The 26,535-nt window shown below is 38.5% G+C and overlaps 1 non-coding gene across 50 annotated transcripts in view; it reads right to left on the reverse strand.

Annotated features, from left to right (window-relative positions):
* Window positions 1-26,535, reverse strand: part of LOC103543947 (uncharacterized) — an 85,089-nt gene that overhangs the window by 38,353 nt on the left and 20,201 nt on the right. The gene's annotated exons all lie outside the window — the stretch shown is intronic.

Below are 26,535 nucleotides of genomic sequence, written 5' to 3' on the forward strand. Positions count from 1 at the left end.
TAGTGTTATTGTTTAATTTTAACCTAGGAGAATAGACAGTGATGCCAAAGGTATTGCATCTAGAATAAGAAAACATTTTTGTTAATTTTTGGGTAGCTTTATGCTATTAATATGGATGCCTCATAATTCCAGTGACCAAAGTTTTATCTTAATACTCCAGAGCCAATTTAAAGATTTTTATTGCAAGAGGTAAATAATTCTCTATAGTACAGTTTACTCTGACCAACTCAATTAGCTTAATAAAAGAGGAAACAATTAACCAAAAACATTACATGCATGTTCTAGATCAGTGCTATCTATTAGATAGCGGATAAACAAAATGTGGTATATAAACAAATATATGTGGTATATAAACAAAATGTGGCATATACATACAATGGAACATCATTTGGTCACAAAAAAAAATAAAATGCAGTTCTGGCACATGCAACAACACTGATGAACCTTGAAGATAATGCTAAGCACAACAAGCCATACACAAAAGGACAAATAGTGTATTGCTCCAATTACATGAGGTACCTAGAATAGGCAAATTCACAGAGAAGAGACTGAAAGTAGATTAGACGTTACCAGGGCCTGGGGAGAGGGAGAATGTGACAAATGTACTAATCTAAGTACAATTATATTTTTATAATTATATAAGTACAATGTATTACTACAAATGTAGTAATATAAGATGTTAATAGGGGAACCTGAGTGTGGGGTATATGAGAACTCTGTAAATTTTATGTAAATCTAAAACTGTACTAAAAACAAAGTTTACTTAAAAAAATTAATGAACAGAATGGCATACACCCCCAAAAAACTTTACTCTAAAAATAGGTTACCACACATTTAGATGTTTCTATGTGCTGAAAATTAGATTTATTACAAATTCAATAAAGCAAATTGAATCAAGCTTATAATATCCTTGTGAAATGCCTGGTATGCAAGGAAAATTTTGGAAAACGTGTTTTGTGATATAGGGCTAAAATACAGGTTAAACAGTCCAGAATCTTGTATATTTCGAGGAAAAGTACTTAAGCAACCATAAAATGGTTAAATAATAACACTGTGGTATACATTAAAACATTTTTGGATGGGAAATTTGGGAAGAATGCTAATAAATAAAAACTTCATATTTTTTACCAACTTTGCAAGGATACCATATAGAAATACTCATACAACAACACATGGATCAAGTTTTCACTGCACCATTATTTTTGAAAGGGACAACCAAAAGCCTTATTAATAAGTAAACTGTGAAATAAATTATAGTATCCATGAATTTTTATTTCAAACTAAGTGCCAAGTATTCTGATGAATATAGTCCAGAGTCATGTGTTCAACGCTAAAACTGATGATTTTTAGAACATAAAATTGAATGACTTATATATGACAAAGGGCCCTACTATTTGAGCCATGCAAAGACATATGGCAAAGGCAGAGGATTCTCTATGAATATGACTGTCATGAAATATCCCATATAAGTTACTTATTGCTCAACCAAGAACACAGGTAATGTGCAGCAACAGGCATGCAAAAAAGCATAGATCATGAAACATTACCTAGTACTGTTCCTGATATAGCTCTTCTATGTTACATGCACTCTGTTTAAAATCACCCTGCATTATTAATTTTAAGATGTATATTTTTCTGTTATAAAGACCATATACGTATATATCATGTGACATCATTATGGGACACTTGGCAGAAAAAAATATAACAGCAGCTGGCAAAATCAAAACTATGGGTAAAATTGACATAAAATACAATAATGAAAAAATTCAATATGGAGACTACTCTAGTAAATTGTTAAAGCAGAGTAGTCAAGAGCCATAATGAATAGTCACTGATGCAAATATTATGCAGAACCAAGAAACGTAGAGTATACAAAATGGCATCACATAAATGAATCTAAATGTGGACAGGCAGCAAGTGGGCATAGCAAACAGTAACATTTATAATATTCACACAATCAAAATAATTCCATACTGTCACAGGAAAAGACAGTTAATGACACAAACCAGTGAGTCCAGAAGCAGACTCAAATAAATTATGAGAATTTAATATTTGACAGATGTAATTTTAAATGAGGGAGCAAAAGATGGATTTTCAAGAAATAGTACTAGACAACTGGCTAGCCCTTTAAAATCAAATGTGAGATCATTATATGACTATGACATCAAAATAAGATCCAAATGGATCAATGATTTTAATTGAATTATAAAAGTGCTATAAAGAAGTATGACTTGCAGAGTCGCTCATGAGGATGCGATGTGGTTTTTTTTTTGGGCCTAAAATGTGGTGAATTATATTCACAGATTCCCTAAAACTGAACCATCCTTGCAAGGTTGGCATGAACACCTCTTGCTTGTCTACTAATCATGAATTTGCTCCTAGATTCTTCTCACCAAGTTTATATTCAGGCTATTTGCTTATATATCACTATCAGAGATTGGTCTACAAATTTATTTTTCAGTTAGTCTATTGTTTCTACAATATGCCGACTTTATAACAAGACTATTGACTTATACATGCAGAGACTATCTCTGAAAGGTTACACATGAAATTAGTAATAGTACTTGTATCTGGGAAGAAGGAAGCCTGAGGACTAAGAAATTAGGGGTGGGAAGAAAACTTCACCTAGATCAACTTTAGTACAAATTGAATTTTGTACTATTTACCATTTGCATATATTATTGTTTTTGAGAAAACTATTATAATCTGTGAACGACAGTAGAACTGGAACATTTTCAAAGGGCAATCTAGCAACCTAATGAATCAAATTATTAAATGTACAAACTCTTTACTCATAAATCATAAAGAATTACTAGTGCAAGTACCCAAAAACAACTGTGCAAGATACATAAAAATATAAACGAATGTTGCTCAACATCACTGATCATCAGGGAAGTGCAAATCAAAACTACACTAAGATATCACCTTACACCCATTCGAATGGCTATAATCACCAAGACAAAAAATAACAAATGTTGGAGAGGTTGTGGAGAAAAGGGAACCCTCATACACTGCTGGTGGGAATCCAAACTGGTTCAGCCACTGTGGAAAACAGTATAGAGATTTCTCAAAAAACTAAAAATAGAAATACCATATGACCCAGCCATCCCACTACTGGCTATCTACCCAAAGAACTTGAAATCAGCAATTCAAAGAGACTTATGCATCCCTATGTTCAGTGCAGCATTATTCACAATAGTCAAGACACGGAAGCAACCTAAGTGCTCATCAACTGACTGGATAAAGAAGATACGGTGTGATACCATGGAATACTACTCAGCCATAAAAAATGACAAAACCGTCCCATTCACAACAACATGGATGGACCTTGAGGGTATGATGTTAACTGAAATAAGCCAGATAGAGAAAGCCAGATATGATTTCAGTCATATGTGGAATATAAACAAACACATGGACAAAGAGAACTATTTAGTGGTTACCAGGGGGAAGGGGAGTGGGGGGTGGGCACAAAGGGTGAAAGGGCACACCTATAAGGTGACTGGCAAATAATATGTACAACTGAAATTTCACAATGTTGTAAACTATCATAACCTCAATAAAAAAATATATAAATGAATGTGAAATACACTGTTTGCATTTAGGGGATGATACATATGTATCATATACATATTGGTATTACATTCATACCAATGTTTATTCAACGTTTAATGAGCATCTACTATGTGCCAGGCAGTTCTAAGATTTGGAAGCACAACATTCTAAAAGGACAAAAATCCTTTGTCTACAAAGACACAAATCCTTGTACATACCAGCAAGGAGCTTACATATCATCATCAGCAACCAAATTGCCACTAGGCTGCCAATCAATCAGGGTTATAGGAAAATATACTAACGCAAGACGGCAGGCCACTTTACATTATTCCAACATAAGCTGAGTCCCAAAAGTGTTAATGCTTAGTGGACTCCTACAAATTCTAAACCTCCACGAGTCTGGTAGAAATTCATTGGTTTTAAGAGGTACACATAATCTGTTCAAAGTGGCTATGTCTATATCCTACATTACATTACAGCAATGTAATTTCAGACCCAGGGTGCAATGCTTATATAATATGATACACTGATTGTATGATCCCAGGGACTAACAGACATATTGTGTAGTCTGAACTAGAAAATAATCGATCCAAAAGTATCAAATTACCAATTATAGATCAGTCACTAAAATTACTACAAGATATACTGACCCCTTGACTTCACTATATTTGGTTTAATGTCAGAGGGACCATTCTGAGAAAAACGAACCCCCAAGCAGAATTTAAGTCAGACACTTTATATTACTTCAACAGATTTTTAAGTTTCTACAAAATGAAAATAATCTGGAAATTACTCCAGGCTGCCTATCATGATTCCAAGAGAAAGGAATGGATGATGATCAACCTAAAATAAAAATGGACAAAATTTTATCTAGGGACATCATGAAAAAGGCTGCATTTATGACTGACATGATTAGCGACCTAAAAGTACAGTAATTTTAGCAGGAACACCTAATGGACAAAATTAGGTCCCTTGGAACCTCTAATAATTGGAATTTATATTATTTGGTGGTAATATATATATAGTGGTAAGTGCACTGTCACAATACCAACAGTCATTCAGAAAACAAGATCTCCCAATGTAAGCCCAGGTACCTGGCCTCAAAGTGGGGTTCTGCCTTAGTGTACAACTCAGGTGATAAAATTCCCTTGAGGTCCAATGTTGCAAAGTCCTCTTCTCCCTTCCTATCTTGGCTTCATATCACCTATACTGTTAGGTAACCATCCTATGTACCCTGTACTTAACTCTATTATACTTCTCCTAGCTTATTGATCTCCCTGAGAAAATCTAGAAACTACTGCATGCATAACTATATGTCCAGCGTCCATGGCACAGGAGGCATTTAAATTATATAAGTTGAATAAAAACCTAATCAAAAGGAATAAATGAGCGAGCATGGCTATGATTATTTAAAAAAAAAAAACTTATATTACAACAGAGTTTAAAGACCAGTGTGTAAAAGAAATCAACAGATAAGTGAACACAATATACCTTAGAAATATACAAAACATTACAGTAAAAATGAGGGACCGGCCCCGTGGTTAAGTTCGCACGCTCTGCTTCGGTGGCCCAGGGTTTTGCTGGTTCAGATTCCAGGCACGGACACGGCACTGCTCATCAGGCCATGTTGAGGCAGCATCCCACATAGCACAACCAGAGGCACTCACAACTAGGAGATACAACTATGTACTGGGGGGATTTGGGGAGAAAAAGCGATGAAAAAAAAAAAAAGATTGGCAACAGTTGTTAGCTCAGTTGCCAATCTTAAAAAAAAAAATTAAAGGTGTATCTTGTCACTGGAACCTTCCAAACATATCAATTCTGCTACCCCTCCAAAAGGAAATTATACATAGAAAATTCTTGCTCTCATCCCTGGATGCACCTGCCCCATTCCCCTAGCACCTACAGATAATCATTTTTATATAAATCTCAGTGTTACTTTTTTTACCATATGTGAACATGTATATTTCACTTTTTCACTTAACAATGTATCATCGCAGAGACTGCTTCCTCGTTCATTTTTACAGCAACCTAGTATCCCCTTATGTGAATGTACCAGTTTGTCCAGTCCCACACTAATGGGCTCCTGGATTGTTTCCAATCTTTTGCTATTATAAAACACTCTGCAACGTGACATATGCAATTTGTTTCACATATTTCTAGAAGAGGGATCACTAGATCAAAGAATAAAGGCAACTATAATTCTGATAAATATCTCCAAAGTGTCCTCCATAAGTATACTATTTTCCACTCTAACAAACATTCTGTAAATGCCAGTTTTTGCATAGTCTTTCCAACAAAGTTGCCAACTATTAACTTCCTATAGTTTTATTTTTCATTTCTCTTATAAATGAGCTTGAACTCATAAATTCTTTCATAGGTTTAAGTGTCATTTGTTTTTCTGTGAAGTGTCTGTTCATGCCCATTGCTCATTTTAAACTACAATCTTGATTTCATTTAGAAGCTTTTTATATATTAATGGAGATTAGCACTTACTAATATGTGTTGCAAATATTTTTTCCAAATTTCTCATTTTTGTTTTGACTTCTTTTTCTTTGGATTTACAGTGCTTTTTGACATGAAATATTTTATTTATGAAACTGCATTTATGAATCTTATTTTATGGCTTCTATATTTGAAGACACAGATAAAGGTGCATTTACAAATCAGTGGGCAAATGATTGATTAATTAAGAAATGGAATAATTAAACAATTGAGAGAAAAAAGTAAATCCTTTTCACTTAAAAAAACATTACGGATTAAAAGACTGGAAGAATAAGAAAAAATACATAAGCAAATATTTTGATTTGATCTCAGGATTTAGAATTTCTTTCTAAAAGTAAATCCAAAGTTAAACATTTATTTAAATACATTAAACTCAAATTTTATGTCATGACATTTATCAATCTTTTATATTAAGAATTTTGCTTTTGGTATTAGGAAAAGGACTGATATCCTTAACATTTTAAGCACTCAGAAATATTTTAATCTTGTTCTAGAAGCGCTTTCCATTGTAATAAGCCTGTCTTCCCTTTAGGCTTCTGAGCCTAAGACTACTACTCTCAATTTCCAACTGCCACCTGACTAGCCTGAGAAAGAGCCAGTAAGGATGACAGGCTGACACTTCATAAGCACTCAAGTTTTAAATATGCATAACCAAGTAAGAACTAGAACTGGATCTCTAAGAATTCATGAGGAAGCAGAAACTATGAGGAAGCAGAAGCTCTAGGGTAGAGAAGGACACAGAAAGTCAAAAGGAGGAAAGAGGAAAACAATCAGAGGCAAAGTGATGATAGAGCAGAAATGCAGAGCAAACAAGGCCAATAAAAGAAACAGTGTTTCTCCAGATGTCTCCAATTCCTGATGGCTTTCTAGTTTCCATCCCAGAGGCATAGTCACTCACCCACGTCCAGTATTTTCTCATTAAGCATCTTTGCTGCAGACATCTTTGCTGCAAACATTCTCACTGCATAACTAATTGGACGTAAGGCAATTTTGCCTTAAAAAGAAAAATAACAGAAAATAAAAGAAAGACATTAAAAAGGACACAATGAAGCATGTAGTACATATCTGGACTACATTTAAATGTTCCATCACATGCCCACTCCTTATATTTCACTAAATCATCTAAGCCAGATTTTGTGCCAAATACCAGAATTCTGTCCACATCATGTTTGATGAGGATTATTTTAGGCTGGTTAATTTTAAAAGTGCAGATGAGAAGCAGACTCCCAGGACTGGAATTTGCTTGCCCTTTGATGAGAGACATTTGCATTTGTAAAGGAAGGCAGGATGGCCTTATCTCTGGAAACTCTTAATGGAGAAGGCAAGAACTTAAGTTGGTTACTGTCTGGCAACCTCATGTAACTGATTTAGAGTGGTGGCTTCTGGCCTTTACTTAATCCGATTTGATTCTTATCTAAAAGTTATGGGATCACCCAATAGCCAGACCCCACCTGCACATTTTAACTTTTTTTTCATATTCTTTCCTTTGTCTTGTAAAGAGATAACTCACATACCTATGCCTTAAAATTAGCCCTACCCTCAGCTCATTTTTGCATCAGCAGCTCTGACTGCCCATGGGTCCTGCCCCCATGCTATTCCACACTATTCTCTAAATAAGAGCACTACCGCCAGATCTTGAGTCCAAGAAATCTTTCTTTTCACTCCTCGGCTCACTGACCCTGCATCAATGTTCTCCACTATCAAATAGCAAAAACTTTTTACCATTTTCAAGAAAAATACTCATCAAGAATCATGTAATCATTTTTGGCGGGAGGGGGATAGGAGGAGGAGCTTGATTCTTTTGCCTCCAACTTCTAATATTACATGATCAATTTGGTAAAGACAGTATTAGAGAACAAGCCGTTGTATCTAAATTTTAAGCTAAAGAATTGATAATTAATGCTTTTGAAGACTGCTGTGAATGACAAGCCACCTCTTTCATATTTGCCTTTTGGTTTTGATAGGTGGGGATGACAGTGCCCACTGAAAGATCTGCAAACTGCTATGTTATCATTTTCCAGTAGAATATGCAATCTGGCCTTACACTCTCTTATTTCACACCTCCAGTAAGTTTTATCACCATATTTTCTAGTTGAAACCAAACTGTCAACCAGTTATTTCATCTTCTACGGCAAAATTGCCTCACAGCCAATTAGTTATATGGTGAAAATGCTCGTGGCAAAGATGTCTGCAGCAAAGATGGTTACAGCAGAAGTACCTAGAACCCCACTCATCAGTTCCTTTGGTGGGTTTCCAATAAAATCCCTATGTCCCTTACTGCTCCTCATCTCTTGTAGCCTTGCAAATTACCACCTCCTCATTGGATCTATCATTTGCGCTCCTCATAACAAGAACCTTACAAAACCAGAGGCAAAATATTAAAATGTATAATATAATAAACCTGGTCTTTATCCCCTGTTGGAGCACAGAGCTCCAAAAAGCCTGAGTGAAGGGAGTGTTCTTTTGTTATTCATAAGAAGCCCCTTTTGACCACACCTGACTTTATGCTAACAAGATGACTCAAGGTGGGCTCTCAGGTACTTACCAGAAACAGGGGATGGCCATACCAGAAAGACCAAGCATATGATTAGAAGGTTGGAACTTTCATTCCCAGCCCCTAGACCTCCAGGGAGAGGAGAGGGGCTGTAGACTGAACTTAAACAAGTGGCCAGTGACATAATAAGACCCCAATAAAACTCTGGACACCCAGAGCCTGAGGAGCTTCCTGGGTGGTGAACACTTTGATGTGCCAGTAGAGTAATGTGTCCTGAGTCTAAGGGGAGACAGCATGGAAGCTCCTTTTTCAGGATCCTCCCAGAGCTTGTCCTATGCATCTCCTTCAGTTGGCTGTTCCTGAGTTGTACCCTTTACAATAAAACTGTAACTGTCAATACAGCGCTTTCGGGAAGTTCTGGAACTAGTTCTAGCAAATTAACAAACCTGAGATAGTCATGGGAATCCCTGAATTTAGCCAGTCAGTCAGAAGTATGGGTGGTCCTAAGACTTGCTGAAGGGAAGGCAGTCTTCAGGAAGACTTTGCCCGTAACTTGTGGGATCTAGCATTAACTCGAGGTGATCAGCATCAGAACTCAACAGAATTGCAGGACAGCCAGGTGACATCAGAGAACTGGTGTCAGAAAAGTATCAATCTCTCATTGTTAACCTACCAACTAACTAAATTATTAGCTTTTCTCCAACATAGTGTATTTTCATTATGAAAAAAAAATAATAAAAGAAACCAAAACATCCCAGAAGAAATAACAATTACTTATGCAAACCTTTCTCAAAAGATACTCAATGTGAACACTTTGGTGTACAGACTTTGATATTTTTAACTTTACCAGGCAAATGCATCAAAGAGGTACAGCAATTCCTTCAATTTCACATAAGGGGGGAAAAAAAAAGTATCACCTGAATCAAATTATGCCCAGATAGCACAATCAATCCGTTTTTAAATCTTGTCAAATGGAGGGGCCAGCACCGTGGCAGAGTGGTTAAGTTTGTGGGCTCCACTGCGGCGGGCCAGGTTTTCGCTGGTTCAAATCCTGGGCGCCGACAGGGCACCGCTCATCTAGGCCATGCTGAGGCAGCATCCCACATGCCACAACTAGAAGGACCCACAACTAAGGATATACAACTATGTACCGGGGGGCTTTGGGGAGAAAAAGGAAAAAAAATAAAATCTTTAAATCTTATCAAATGGAGAGGTCTGTTATTTTAAACTAACTTTCAGTTTTCTAGTTAAATTCAAGCAAAACCATAGAACAAAAATTTAATATTCGGGGGCTGGCCCAGTGGCACAGCAGTTAAGTGTGCACGTCCCGCTTCGGCGGCCCGGGGTCCGCCAGTTCAGATCCCAGGTGCAGACATGGCACCGCTTGGCAAGCCATGCTGAGTTAGGTGTCCCATATATAAAGTAGAGAAAGACGGGCACGCATGTTAGCTCAGAGCCAGTCTTCCTCAAAAAAATAAAAATTTAACATTCGCTTGGACTTCTTTCTTAAAGAATGGTTTAACGTCAATTTCTAAGTTAATGTGTAGGGAAGGAATGCCACCCAAATTTTAATATTAACACACTTCTCTCAGTTAACTATTTGCAACACTATGAGGAGAGAAAAGGAAGCAAAAGAAAAAATTAGTTAATATATCCAAGATTTAAAAAAATACCTTAGAAATAAGCTGTCACTCTTTGACATAACCTAAAAGGCTCCCCAAAGTTTTTTACATGCCCCCAAAAGAAATCATACATTTAAGGTTACTCTTATCAAAGTAGCCCACTTCCTCCCTTAGGCAGAGTCTGAATGTGATCAATTATAGAATGCTCTAATTTTGATCTATTATTATACATTCAACCCACATGCACAGAAAAGAGTTAACATGGCAGGCCTGAGACTATCCTCACAAAGGTCTGCTTGCAAGGTTGGCCTATGGCTGGCATCTGGGAACTTTATTCATAAAGAGTTCCCTACACTGATAGAAAACTTTCCCTAACTGATAAGAGTGGCTCACTGTGCCTGGCTTGGATGTACAAACAACGTGGACCATGCTGAACACCTACTTTCCTTCTGGAAGTCTGGAATTTTGGTACGTGCTAAGCAGAAGGTGCTTATGTGACCAGCCCACAATAAAAACCTTGGCTGTTGAGTCTCTAACAGGCTTCCCTGGCAGAAACATTGCACACATGTTGCGGCATTTTTATTGCTGGAGGATGCACTCAGTGTGACCGCTCATGGGAGGGAGAGAGCATAAGGAAGCCTGCAAAGGGATTTTTCCAGATTCCACCTGTATCTTTTCCCCTTATGCTAATTTTAGAAAGGCAGTGTACCTTTACTACATTGCTATGATAAATCTCAGCTGTGAGTCCAATTATACGCTGAGTCCTATATTCTAAGAACTCCCAACACATCATCTATTTTTTGATATTATGATGTCAGATCATATAGGCAACCTTTATTTTCCTCCAAGTTTCAAAATGCATTTCTACAACCACAATGAAATATAACACATATTGACATTATAACAATTAGATGATTTTGGTTCTAATTCTCCTCACCGTCACACTTTTTTTTTAATCACTGGATTAGAACTGTCAATAAATGAGGTTACATCTACAGAACATAAACTCACAGCTTAGTAACTACTTCCGACTTCAAACAAAATGTCAAGCTGGTTTCTAAGCAAAACAATGCATTTCCCTAGCTAGACAAGTCATTTTTTTTTCTGGAGAGGGTATCTTTCTCCAAAAAAAAAAAAAAAAAAAAGAGTATTTGTTTCCTAAACTTGTTCCTAGCAAGGTATTTTTCTTCTTTAGTGATACAGAAATTCTTTTTAGATATTAAGCTGTTTTGCTCAGTTAAAATATATCATATCCTTGCTTTCAGTTAATGACATTATTACCAAGTTCTGGGCTACTAAAAGCAGGTAGTCATACTTTTCAATTACAAATACTTCATGCAGTTCTCTCTACTTGAATGACTTCAAGGACTGTAAAAATCCTTTGGTGGCCCACTGTAGCTAATTTCCAGCAACCATGACTCGGGAGCAAGACAAAGCACATACACGCTGCTATCTCTAAACTGACTAAAGTAATTCTCTAGGTACAATTAGAAAATGAGGGCGTTTCTCCTAACAAGCTACAACTATTGATTTTATTATCTCTTTTATATTCTCTTCTCTAATACTTCCAAATGCATACTTAGGGCTCAAGCCTGCTGCCAGGAACATGTGGACATCAATCTTCAATAAGCTCTTTTTCATGGGAACAAACCATGCTTCAGGGCCCTGACAGAATTCACTGCAGCTTCTGTAACTAAAACATATGGTGGGTAAGGAAATGATGAGTCAACTGTGCAAAGATAAATTACAAGGGCATTCATCATACTGATACCGACCCTGATATCAGTTTCCCCACATTAAACACAGCATATATGGGGTTAAAACCAAAACACTCATTCCTTGCTTACTCTCTGGCTTCCTGGCTCCAGAATCTGCTATCCTCCATGGAGATAGACACCGTCAAGGACAAGCACCTGGACTACCTCCTGCCGCAAAGAGATACGGGCTGGTGGGAAAGCTGCTGACCAGCAAGGTCACAGGCTTCCTCCTCTCTGCAAGTAGTCTCAAGGCCGAAGACAGGCTGGTGGGAAAGCTCTGACCAGTAAGGCCATATGCTCCCCCTCCCCTACCTAAAACCCCAAATAAAAACCCTTCCTTTTAGCTTTTCGGGGAGTTTGGGATTTGAGCATTAGCTGCCCTCTCTCCTTGCTCAGCGCTGTGCAAAAATAAAATTCGTACTTTCTTCCACCACACCCATTGTCAGAGATTGGCTTGCTGCGCAACGGGTGAGCAAACTCTCTTCAGGTTTGGTAACAATACCTGACATATAATGAGAGATAAATAATCTATAACGTGCCAATTTCTTAATTTACTACAAGAAACATACCCATCAATGTAACCAGAATACTTGTTTCCACAGGAAGAGCATATTCTTTTCCTATTGCCAAATTATAATCATAAAATTGCTTAATCAGCACAGAATCTGAACAAGTGGTCTAATTAGATAAAATACTCAATAACAACAGACAAAGACAGCCCAACATTCAAGAAGTCTATACACCAAGTTTAACAGTGGTTTTAGTTGAATGATGGGATTACAGCTTATCTTGACTGTATTCTTGTGCTACCTGAATTATTCATAATGTAGGGGACCTGGAAATGGCCACCCCAAGATATGTCTCTTTGGCACCAGGATGATTTGAGGCTGATTGCTTTTGATAAACTGGGACAGGGAAGGAGGCTCTGAGGAATGGAACTTGCCCTTTGTTAGCACACATTTACAAAATATTTGTAAGGTAAATCTCTATCTGTAAAAGGTGCCTCCCTCTCTGTACCAGGAAGAAAGGAGATGACCTTCTCTCTAGAAACTCTTAATCAATACCAAAGGCAAGGACTTAAATCTGCATTTTATTGTGCTTGTCTGGTAACCTCCTGCAACTGACTTCCCTCCCCATCCCAATGTTGGCATTTCTTTAAGGATTAAGCATCTTTCCTTAAGCTGGGAACTGACTGCTGCGCTCACCTGTGACCACCCAGCTCAAGACAATAGACTTACCTCCTGCTACTCCCTCCGAGATAGCAGACCACTACCTGCTGTGTCCATCAAGCTCTGCAGAGAGGGCAATCTCGTGACTATTGTAAAAGGGACATTTCAATCACATGTGAAACACCCTGTTTGGGGGTATATAACCACTCTGTGCACCTCACTTCTTCGGTGCCCTTTCTTCCTTTGGGAAGAAAGGCCCTGGGCCATGGTTCCTCATAAAGCTTTGTTTAATTTTCTCTTGCTATTCTGTCTCATGTGAATTTAATTCGTTCTCCGGCCAGACGAACCCACATTTGGGAAGAGGAAATGTCTTCGTCCCCTACAGTTTGGTGCAGTCGGCAGGATAAAATTTCACTGGCTGGACACTGCTTGCTCCTGGACTGCTGCGGCCAAGAGATCCTGGACCCCTGATGAGAGCCGGCAAGAGGTGACAGTTCTTACCACATCAGTCTCCCAGATCTCTGCCAGCAGAGTCCAATGGAAGCAAGAGTGGTGAGTTCTTCTTGCTCTTTTAAATTTAGATTAGCAGGAGAAAATGTAGGTGAGGCTAGCTTTTTGTATTCAGAGACTCTAGGATTTGAGTACTCACTGGTTGTAGATCCTTTTCCTCCCAGAGATAGACTTTTCCTTGTCTCTGTCTTTCTGTTTGTCATAAGATACAGGCATCTCTAGAAGCCTGTTGTCTGGGCCTTTTGTCTTCTTCTATGTCTTGAGAGCTTAGTTTTGTGACCTTTCTGGTCTCCGCCATCGGAGGATGCATGTACTGGCATGCATCTTGGCAGCCAGTCGAGTGGACTGGGCTTCTGGGACACACTCTTTGTCTGGCTGTATAAGCTCTCAGGGAAGTTTGTCATAAGAGATCCCAACTGCTTTCATAAGGGGCCTTTGTCATCTCAACCTTTGTTGCTTGCTGTGCAATGAAGGCCTTTACTTTCTTGGGCTATTTTTGGGAGTGAATTTTCTGGATCTCTTTTGGGGACGCCTCTTTAAGTCCTTGGTTAAGCTTTGGTTGAGTCGCTGTTAAGGTCCTACTCGTTGGGGCTGGCCCCGTGGCCGAGTGGTTAAGTTTGCACACTCCGCTACAGGCGGCCCAGTGTTTCATTGGTTCGAATCCTGGGCACGGACATGGCACTGCTCATCAAATCACGCTGACGCAGTGTTCCACATGCCACAACCAGAAGGACCCACAATGAAGAATACACAACTATGTACTGGGGGGCTTTGGGGAGAAAAAGGAAAAAATAAAATCTTTAAAAAAAAAAAAAAAAAGATCCTACTCGTCAATTCGGCCAGATGATGGATCATTTAAATTCAGAAAACTTCTAAATTGGGGAAAAAATTGTGAGAGCTCTCATAATTTTTATTGGTATTTATGAAAAAAAGCCAAATTAAAAAGGAAACACAGAAAATGATGACTAGGTTTAAACCCTGACTCAGGTTATAATTGAAGTGGTGAAATATAAAGGTCTAAGTGTAGATAAGATTATAAAGGTTGGAATGCTTGAGCTGATTTTCTTTATGAAGAGGTTACATCAACTTTGCCTGAGTATGTTTTAAAATGTCTGGCTGGGAATACTTCCCTATCCAATAATAGAAGACTAAGACCTGTTGGGTCCTGGCCATGGGTCCTGTCGCCATGCTGCAGCTCTTCACTGCCCATGGGCCCTGTCCCCATGCTATTTGAATAGAGCAGCGCTACTTCCAGGCCTTGAGTCCAGGAAGTCTTCCTTTTGACGCCTTGGCTTGCTGAGCCCGCTTGCTTCACCTTATGAGCTAAAGTTCTAGTCTTCCTTGTGCCTTTCTCTTTTTCAAGGATGGACCTAAATTCACTGCTCCATCGGGAACCTTCTCGGACAGCTGTATGAATCCATGTTTGCTGCCCATGGCTACTCTATGGGGCAAATCGTGACATTCAGCCTGAAGAGAATCAGTACCTTAAGCCTGACGGTGATGGAGAATGAATGAATCCATTCCTTCCTGACTCTATCTCTAATAGACAAATTTCACATGGGGGGGGCGACCACTTAAGTCATTAGGATGGTCACCAATCTCCAAGACTCCCGTGACAGGTTTCTTTTCCTAAGGCTGGATTGCTATCCCTCCCTCTGGCACCTGACCACTCTCCGAACTGCGGGAAAGTCTCAAACTCTAACCTTTGGTTGAGTATGGGAACCCCTTCTTGGGAGAATGGCTCCAGGATGCAATTGGGTAGAATGTCCCCCAGACCGGCAGAAAATTCTTCACTGTTTTTGTCTGCTCTTTTATCTTTGGGACAATTCACCTGGCACTTATGACTGCCAGGCATAATAGAGAAGGTGTACAAGGGATGCAATGCACAGGGACGGCCCCATCGCCCCTTGCTATAGGAACCCCACAGGCAGAACCTAGGTTCAGGGGAGATTTTCAAGGTAATGGACCCCTTTCTTTCCTCTCTCTTAAAGTTACAGTGACTATTTTGGGCTCCTTTTGAGCTTTGCAATAGAGAAACAAGGAAATCTTTAAAGCCTCAAAGGCTCCACCCCCGGGAGCCCTCACTCTGGTTTCCGGGCCTGATCACCCCGGAAACCACGTGGGGAGCCCTCTCTTGGCGATCAACTCGTTAAGCATTTTAGGTGGCCTACTGAATTGGTTATGAGGATGGGAGACCTGTGATTTATTCTGTGAACTGTCCTGATGGTGTTGTGTGCCCCGGCACGGGAACTGCTGTGTGACCTCTATCTCAATAACCCTTGGGGGAAAGGCCATGAGGGTGAGGCCTGATCTCTTTTCCTTTCTGTTTGTCACCTCCTCTCATCACCAAGTCAAGGTTAAGTTCAGGCTGGACCTGAGTAGAACCTGGACCTTCTGTACTTAACTCTCAGCCCCAGACACAGGGAGCCCCAGCCCCCAATCAGCTCCAGGCCTTTGCCTCCTGCCTCCCTGCCTCGCCTTGTGCTGGCTCAGGGACTAAGTGCCCAGGCTAAGTGGGATTTGACAAGATCTTATAACTATGTTGATGCCTGCACTCAGGCGCCTTTGCACCCTTTCTCTGGCTGCTGTCAGTCAGACACCAGCTTTACCGCCATGGGGAATGCCTCAACCATCCCCAGAGACTCACCCCTGGGTGCATTTTAACTAGTTGGAAACGCTTTCAGTTGGATAGGTTATGCCCCAGAAACTCCAGCTTGGAGAAAACTTGAGGGGTTTCTCTGTGCCCTTGTGATGTAGTTAGACAGGTAGGTCAATCTAGAATGTCATTTACAACCCAGTAACTTCCAACTGTCCTTGGAAAAACCTTGCAAGACTGGAAATACAGCTCTAGAGGCAGTTCAGATTCCACCCAGTTCCTTTATCTCAAAAAGGATTATCATCTCTCCTCTCCAGGAACTACTATCTAGCCCATCACTAATTCCTAAGACTGAAGAAAAAAAAAAAAGAGGGGAAAGGTCATAAGCATGCCCTTGCCGAGAAAAAAATCTAGCATCTCGAGTGTCTTCTCCACAAATATTAGTAAAAAGGCTCAGAACAAAATTTGGATTCATAACTAGGGAGCTTTGTATTATACCTGATTCATGGCAGTGACTTTTTAAACAATAGCTGTGGAAACTCTGTCTGTGTGTCTATATGTGTATAGTTATATATGTGTGACTTTACTTCCAGATGGTATGGCCAAAACTAAGAGCTCTGTTTAACTGGATTAAAGTAAGCACTTACATAAATTCTAAATGCAATAGAAATTAACCCAATGTCCTTTAAGTTAAGATGATATGGATTAATCTTTGGTTAATGAAAATTTAAGTTTGTTGGTTTGATTAAAATGTTTGGATATGTCCTCGAGAATTAGCAGTGGAGATGCAAACATGCAGCCTGGGTTTATCAGTCAAAGAAGTTCATGTTGTCTGTTAGAAATTTCTCAGCATAATAGCTTTAAATGCTAGCTGTTTGTCTAATGTCTCAAAGTTTTTGTGGGTAATCTAAACATCATTATTGGGAACAAATGATTTAGATAGAAATGAAATAAGAGTTTATAGGTAACATTTTTTAGCAATAATTATAGTTTATAGTATGTGTATTTAAAATAACTTCCAAAATCTTTTTGGTAACTTGAAATTTTGAAGTTTTGCTAGGTTAATTTAAATGATAAAATTCGTTGAGTAACTAGATCATTTCCAAATAAGATATTAGACATTAATTATTAAATGTAAGGTTATCTACTTTTGGCTTCTTATTGCAAAGAGGCTAAAAGCATTTGGGTCTATTAGAAAGTGTGCCTTGTTTTACTGTAAAGTGGCATGTTTCTAGAAATTAGGAAAAGTGTTTAGAATGTTCATATAAAAGTCAGTTCATAATTGCTTAGGTTTTAGTTTTTTACTAGGGTCTGTAAGGGTTAAAAGTTCTAGTTAACATGTAATTAAAGCCACTGGAAATTAATAAGGAAAACGGCTCTGTATTCAAGCAGAGTAAAATGTATGTTTTCAGTAAAGAGGGTATAAAGAATGGAAATATTTTGTTTGATTGGTTAAGAAAGATAAATTTGTCCTAATATACTAGAAAGTAAGAAAGCAAGCATGGGACAAATTCTGAATGTAACAAGAAAGTTGTAGAAGGTTTGTGTAAGAGAAATTTTGAAGAGTTTTGTACCTGGTCAAGTTGGTTAAGATTGAAATGAATCTAACTAATTAAGTAAATGGGTTTTAATATGAAAAAGTAAACTGGTACAAAAATTAGAATTTGGTTTTCTCTCAAAGGATGATTATCCTGAACTTTTTGGCTGGCTCTAAGTCTACCTAAAAGACAGAATCTGTTTTGTTAAAATAATTTATTTTCAGGAAAAAAAAAAAAGGCCTCTCTATTAAGGTTTTTTTTGCTGTTGTCACTTTGGTTAACTATTATGAAGCATTATTTCATTGACCCTTGTTTTACAATGACAAGATCAGCAATCTCTTGATCTTGTTTACTTTAAGTAAGTGTTTTAAAACCTTTTGATATTTTTGACAAGCTTCTCCCTAAAAAAAACAACATTCAAATCCTGAATAAAAGCTTTCTTTTGACCTGGATGAAGGAGGAGGATTTCTCTGGGGATTTTCAGAGGGCCCCTGGGACTTCATAGAGAAATTTGCGCTCTCTTCCAGGTGGAAGATTCTAAACTAATTAGGCTTATTTGGCCTGTTAAATTACATTGGAAGCATTGTCAGATAAAGTGATGATAATCTTTCTTAGTTGGTATTATGTGGATAAATGTTACTGACATAAATGTTCTGAAATTATATAACATTCCTAAAATTCTGATCTGTCCTGGCTATCAGCCATAATTCTAAATATTATTTTAAGGTGTTGTGTATCACAGAAATAGCCAAGTTTCTCTCAATTGTCATTTTTAAGACTTTTGTTATTTACAGTTAGTTGTTTTACTCTGATGCTTTTTGCTTTTGCAAATATGTCTCATCTTCAGAGGGATTCATGGAAAGGACTCTGACACTCTGCAATACAGGTTTCTGATAAACTTTCAGATCGCAGAACTGAACTGGGTAAGAAATTACAGAAATCTAATGGAGAAACTGATGACCCCATAAAACTACTAACAGAAGATTAAGATCAAGAACCGGTTATACAGGACTGAATGAACTGAGGATGATTATAATTTTTGTGACTTTTATTGTTGATTTTTTGATGTTTTGTTTTGTTTTCTCAGATTCAAGAAAATCTTTTTCTCTTATGCTAACTATGACTTATAGCAATTTAGTGAAATTGAGTGAAATTATACCTTTGTGAGCAAAACTGAAACATTTATCTTTTTCTCCCTACCTGATCCCTCGAGAATTTGGAAACTCTTTGTGAGTATGGTTATTCTGTGGCAATATAGTTATTTGCATAAGTTCAGTAAGAATCTGTTCTCCTTATAACAGGATACAATTGGAAACATTGGTTATCTTGCCAAAGCTTTGACTGGAATGTCATATTTGAGAGAAACACACAGACTTGGATATGACAATACTGCCTCTGAGGAATAAGGTTGACTTTGTGGAAATAAGCCACTTGGAAATACAGGCCTGGTACCTTGTTTACAGAGATTCCAGCAATCTTACCTGGTAAGTAAGGAAGCTTGCTTATCTGGCAGGTGCAAGGAACCTCAAAATATTTTGGGGAATCTCAAGAAAGGAGAGAAATCCACCCAAACCTGTAGGTATTGCAGGCAAGGCCTGATGGCACAAATCCTTGGCTTGGCTTTCCTGGCCTTGAGAAGTCTTTAAGGTTCAATCTGAGATTCCTCATAAAAAATTCCAGCAAAGCAGATTTAAGAGCCTATATGATCAATTGCTATTCTTGCTGCACTTATGTAAATAATTGGGCCAAGTTTCTTGAAACTAAACTTATTTTGCAAACCAATTAGTCTTAATTTGGCTATCTTTGGCAAAAATGAGGGTGATTTTAGAGAGAAGAATTATGTTTCAGTGAAAAACTATTTGTGGATGTTGGATCCTAGTTCTGTTAATTGTCTTTGAGGTTTTTTTTTTCTACCTGTGAACTGGACTGGATCCTGAATTCTTCTACTGAAATACCTGGTTACAAATCTCCAAACTAATGTTTTCAATTTTTTTTACCTCATTTTCATTTGGAATCATTGAGAATTGAACATGCTCTTTTTCCTGAAGCCTTGCTAACTAAAGCTGAACAACTTGATAGAAACTTGAGAGATTCCTGTCCGTTGCTGTGTAAGCTGTAAGCCACTCCGAAAGATACCTGAATGCCTGATAACATCATCAGAGATGTTTCAAGCTACAAAAGATGCTTTGACTCTAACATCTAGAAGTCTTCTTGACTGGCTGCCTCCTGGACTCAGGAACTAGTTTATAATTTGCTCCAACCATTAACCTTGTTTTTCTTTTTATTTCCATAGAAATACTTGTTAAATACCTGATTGCTTGTTTCCAAATTATAGGCCTAACTTTGGGAGCCCACCTGCATCATTGCCTTCTAAAATGACTTTAACTGGACTGACCTATTACCAGGACTAAGAAATGTGTTCAGTGAGATGAAACAATCTACCACTCAGCTTCTGGACTGTGAAACTTCTTAAAGTTTCAAAGGCGGGACTGTAGGGGACCTGGAAATGGCCACCCCCAGATATGTCTCTTTGGCACCAGGATGATTTGAGGCTGATTGCTTTTGATAAACTGGGACAGGGAAGGAGGCTCTGAGGAATGGAACTTGCCCTTTGTTAGCACACATTTACATTTGTAAGGTAAATCTCTATCTGCAAAAGGTGCCTCCCTCTCTGTACCAGGAAGAAGAAAGGAGATGACCTTCTCTCTAGAAACTCTTAATCAATACCAAAGGCAAGGACTTAAATCTGCATTTATTGTGCTTGTCTGGTAACCTCCTGTAACTGACTTCCCTCCCCATCCCAATGTTGGCATTTCTTTAAGGATTAAGCATCTTTCCTTAGGCTAGGAACTGACTGCTGTGCTCACCTGTGACCACCCAGCTCAAGACAATAGACTTGCCTCCTGCTACTCCCTCCGAGATAGCAGACCACTACCTGCTGTGTCCATCAAGCTCTGTGCAGAGAGGGCAATCTCGTGACTATTGTAAAAGGGACATTTCAATCACATGTGAAACACCCTGTTTGGGGGTATATAACCACTCTGTGCACCTCACTTCTTCGGTGCCCTTTCTTCCTTTGGGAAGAAAGGCCCCGAGCCATGGTCCTCATAAAGCTTTGTTTAATTTTCTCTTGCTATTCTGTCTCATGTGAATTTAATTCGTTCTCCGGCCAGACGAACCCACATTTGGGAAGAGGAAATGTCTTCGTCCCCTACAATAACAAGCACCTTTTTACTTTATAACCAGGAAAAACAGCACTTCAATTTTGAAATAAGCTAGGAAAAATAACCAGTTACTAAAATTAACAGAAAAAAAATCTAATTAATTGTGGCTCCATATGGCATAAAACACCTAAGGAATAACATAAGAAATACTGGGGATCCACATGATGAAAATTATGATTAGGACATAAAAAGACTTGAATAAATGTCTCTAGAAGGGGAGAAGAAATGTTGCAAACATGTTAATTCTAGCCAAATTAATTTATAAATCAAATGCTATTACAACATCCCCACGTGAATTTTTTTAGATGAAGCAGAATTTTACAAAACAATTCTTAAATTGAAGTTAATGATGAATTGGAGAACAGTAGCTAAGAAAGTATTGAGAAAGAATTAACAAGAAGTTTTATTATTAACAAAGAGGGAATAGACCAGGGGTCAGCAAACTACAGTCAATGGGTCAAATCTGCCTGCAGACATTATGCATTCATTATCTATGGTTGATTCTCACAGTGAATAGTTGCAACAGAGCTATGTGGCCCACAAGCCTAAAGTATTTACCATGCAGACTTTCACAGAAAATGTTTACCAACCTTTGCAATAGACACTTCAATTATGCTGTCATGCCCACAGTGTCTTCTCTAAGGGAATTCATGAAGGCCAAGAGAAGGCAAATTTACAAGGTACTATAATCCATGAGTACAAGTAAGCAGAAGCTAGAAGGTAGAGAAATAAAGGTCTGGCAAGCCAGTTAATAACAAAAGAAGCATGAATAGTGGTCAGGAGCTTTAAAAATACTGATGCCTGGGGCCACTCCAGACCAATTAAATCACAATATCCAGCTCTGGTTTATTTTTAAGGCTTCCCAGTTGATTCTAACGTACAGCTCTGGCAGAGAACCACTGAACTAGCAGGAACACAAATGCAGAGTGGCTGAGTGATGTCAATGATGTAGTACGAGTAATGATCCAAAAATACCTGCCATTAAGGTGCCCAGAGCTGCTGGAATCCAGTTCCCATACTCAATATTGTTCTTATATTTAGATTCCCATTAAATCCCCATCTGCCACATTGCTTCACGTTTACGTATAATGAAACCCTACTAACAAGGTAGGCTGAGTGATTCATTTCTTGAGACCAAAAGAGGCAAGTACAGAAATCTGTATCAGATATGTAATTGCATGAAACAGACCCTCAGCAGAAATAGAAAACATGTGGAATTGTTAGGGTGTGACTGTAGAGTGAAAATTACACACAATCCCCTCCACATGCCAGGATGAAACAGTTTTTAGAAGTTATGTTGTGGTGTAGTCACTAATTATACAATTGCCTTTGTGACTCATACATGCATCTATTTAGGGTGAAGCTTTGAAGCAACTGGTAGTAGTTACAGCAACTTCAAAGAAATAAGCAAAGCAGGGTTTGACGGTTGTTTCTCTTCTGACAATGATGTGGGAATTCTAATATAACTGTGAGGCGCTAGCCCTGGAAAACATGATTTTGTCTCTGCTATAACTAGACATGGTCCTCAGTTACCATTCCAACAGGCATGGAATAACATGGATAAGACCGTAGGTTCCAAAGTTTGAGAACCAGTGGACTAAACACATCAGTTCAGGCTCCTACCAAACATATACCCACTTCCTTCTTCTAAAGACCACTACCCTGTCTACTGTCACAACTGTGGCACAGCCTTTGATGACCAGGTTTTGTTTCACATTATCCAGTATTACATCCTCTCCAATGAGAACAATTAATGGGACCAATCCATACATTGTCAGCAACCTATGACATGTCTAAGCATGAAAAAGTGCTGTACTAACAAAGATAAACTAGGCCAATTAGATTCTGTTTGGCATCTGAGTAGAAACAATGAGAATTAGGTAATCAGCAGTGAAAGCTGAAGCTGAAAGCCTCACTAAAGACAGGGTAATGGCAAAGCCAGTCATGAGGAAGAAAAGCGAGAAAAAACACAGATGATAAGGCAGAATAAAGAGCTAAATCAAGTCAACAGCACAGTGGAAAAGGTCCACCAACTCCACGCACTTAAGTCCCTAGAGCCGCCACAGATGCAGTTCCACGCCACGGTTCTTCCGATTCTTATGAAATCCCTATCTTCCTTACTGTATTTCACTATGTGCATCTATATGATAAATATCAATTTCTTGAGCTAAGCCTCTGTCTTATCTCTTGAAACTAGACATCCTTTATAATTTAGAAAGTAGTATAAGGTTAGGCTACATGAACAGAACTTCAGCAGGAATGTGAAACCCAGACCTGGTTATTACTTGGTGGTGGAGTAGAGAGCAGATGCATCCTACCACTAGCCAGGCTGGAATGTTAAGAGCTTACAGGAATCGTGGCAAAGTTATTGTTGCAGGACCACCCATCCAACGAAGGTAAGTTTTGTTTGCTTTTTTTGTTTTCTTTTAAGATTTTGTTTTTCCTTTTTCTCCCAAAGCCCCCTGGTACATAGTTGTGTATTTTTAGTTGTGGGTCCTTCTAGTTGTGACATGTGGGATGCTGCCCCAGCATGGCTTGATGAGCAGTGCCATGTCCGCTCCCAGGATGCGAACTGGCAAAACCCTGGGTCTCTGAAACGGACTGTGCAAGCTTAACCACTTGGCCACAGGGCCAGCCCCTCAACGAAGGTATGTTTTGGCACAATCAACAACAACGGAAAAAATTCAAGTGGCCAAGGAAGACCAAAGATAGATGGGTGCTTCTGAAATTGGCAGATAAATTTCTAATGGCCCCATGGCATTACTTCAGACTATAGCATCTGGCTGTGACTTGGTTACTCTCCAACATTTCTGCTTAAGTAAGAACTGGAAACATGTAGACAAAAGCATCTTTAGAAATGAATATATGAGATGAGGGGCATATGTGCTTAGTGGTCAAGATGTAGAAATGCAATATGAACACAGCTGAATCAAGTGCTGGCCACAGTACCATCTAAGGTAAATTGTCTCACCCATAGTTCTGGAGAAGAGGCAGTTCTAGATAGCAATGAATTTTAGAATATGACCTGTCCCGTCATCCAAAGCAGAAGGTACCTGGTGTGGGACACACCACTGAAGTGCTGTGTCATTACATGACTCAGAAAGTCAACACCCAAGCAGAGGTGAGTTAAGCCACTGAAATTCTTGCACTGAGGAATAAAGTTTGTGAAATGCAAAAGGAATGAGGCCCACAGCAGAGGGAGTTGAACCTTCAAGGACAGAACTGGGAAACATGAGATACAGCCAAGAACATTGGAGCAATAAGCAAGGTTTAGTGATGAGTAATAAAAAATGTATGAGGAAACAATACATACAAAGCTAGGAGGTAAACTAAAGCTTGAGAAGACAATGAGGAAAGCAAAAAAGCAGAGACAAGGAGGAAAGAAAACACGTGATAGACTACGTGATGTCTATAAGTTAATAATACTGTATTGAATAATGAAAATTTGCTAAGAGAGTAGATTTCTGGTGCTCTCATCACATACAAAAGAAATAACTAGTAAAGAAGTTCATTAGTTTGACATCTGACTATAGTAATTACTCCACTATATATATCAAATCATGTTGTATACCTTAAATATATACAATTTTTATTTAAAAAAATGTTAAAGGTGGCATACCGGATGAATGATACAAACCCCTGTTGCCAACATTCCCAGATCAGTCTTGGAATCATTTCCAATCCTCAAACCATTTTCCTCAGAGAGGAAACAGAACTTTATTTTCTTTATTTTTTTTGTCATTATTCAAATATAGAATTTTCTTTATTTAGACCCTTCCAAGATCCTTACTTACCTTAGAGGCTGGCTATGCATAGCCGTGGGTGGTCCAAATTGCCTGGTTGGCCCAAGAGAAGTCTGTTTCTTGAAAATAAAAGCCTACAATACCAGAAATTGCTAACAGGATTTCATCCACAACTGAAGCTCACCAAGAATGTGAGTTTTCTGAAACTCGTTAGGGTGTCACAGTAGGGAATAAGGAAGTGAGGATCCTGCTGCATATTAGAATAGAATGACAATAACCACTAGTAGTACAGGACAAAGCTGCTAATTAGGCATTTAAAGCCATCAAAGATGATGCTGTGAAGGATCTGGCAACTGTTACAATAGAGCGACTTCGAAGTTTTTCTGTTAATGGCCAGGTAGTGAATATTTTAGACTTTGCAGGCCATATGGTCTCTGTCACAACTACTCTACTTTGCCACTGCAGCATAAAAGCAGCTACAGACAATACAGAAATGAACGTGTGGCTGTGTTCCAATAAAACTGAAACCTGAATTTTGTATAATCTTCACATCATGAAATATTATTTTCCCTTTGACTTTTTTAACCATTAAAAAATGTAAACACCATTCTTCACCCATAGGCTGTAAAAAAAATACAAGCGGTGAGCCACATTTGGCCCATGGGCCACAGTTTTTTGATTTTTGATATATGGAAATAGAAGGTTGCATCAAAGATGGTCATGCAACTGTTTTTTAATTTGAAGATGTTATATTTAATATAACCAGGGATATTCTGATAGCTGTGTTAACTTTTCTGTTTAACAGACTACTCTTGTTCTATTTTTTTTAACCATCTTAACCATTTTTAAGCACAGTTCAGTAGTGTTAAGTATATTCACATTGTTGAGCAACCAATCTCCAGAACTTTTTCATCTTGCAAAACCGAAACTCTATACCCATTAAACAACTCCCCATTTTCCCCCTCCTCCCAGCCCCTGGCAACCACCAGATTTTTAAGAAACACTGCAGGGGCCAAAGAAGACCTGTCTACAGAAGGGATCTAGTCCAAAGGATGCCAGTTTGCTCACAATATTTCATTCAGTGTCTTGGAAAGTTGTTTAACCCACAGTAAGAATTACAATTACCTTGGACCGAAGGCATACTTACAAATAGCTAGAACAAAACCTTCACAAAGTACTTACCCTTTGCCAGATGGAGGCTAGTATTTTTCAATTTTATTTATATCCTATCTTAATCTGTTCTTTCCTAATCTATTCTATTCTAATCTATACAATTCCATTCAAAACTGTGACCTAGTTTTAAACACTACCCAAGGGAAACTGCCAACCTCCGGGCTGAGCTGAATGGGTAGTGCTGTATACCTATGTTTCGTACCGCATGGGAAAACGGTAACTACAAATAAGCAAAATTATGAAGAAGCAGAAGCTATGAGGTTATAAAAGCATGTATAAGCACACTGTGTTGGCCTGCGGCATTTAAAAAAAACATTTAAGCTAAGAGCTCAAAATCAGGCACCTTGTAGAGAGCTGGAAATCCTGTCGATATTGGGCCACATTTCCACTGGGCAACAATCAGCAAGAGCCAAGGGGTAACAGCCTTCTCTTTTGGATGAAAGATGCATGTTCCAGTAGACCAGAATCCCAAACACTCCCTATTATAGCCTCTTAGAAGCAGCAGCCGCTCTTTACCATCACGTTTGCATGCATTTTTATTTTTAGAGAAATCTCTTTTCCAATGACTGTATCCAAAGTAGATACACACACAAACCACCAAAGTAGTGTTTCAAGTAAAAGAAAGAAAAAATCAGAACCATCTGGACCCTGT

The sequence above is a fragment of the Equus przewalskii genome, chromosome X (genome assembly GCF_037783145.1).
Source record: "Equus przewalskii isolate Varuska chromosome X, EquPr2, whole genome shotgun sequence".
Taxonomy (NCBI): domain Eukaryota; kingdom Metazoa; phylum Chordata; class Mammalia; order Perissodactyla; family Equidae; genus Equus; species Equus przewalskii.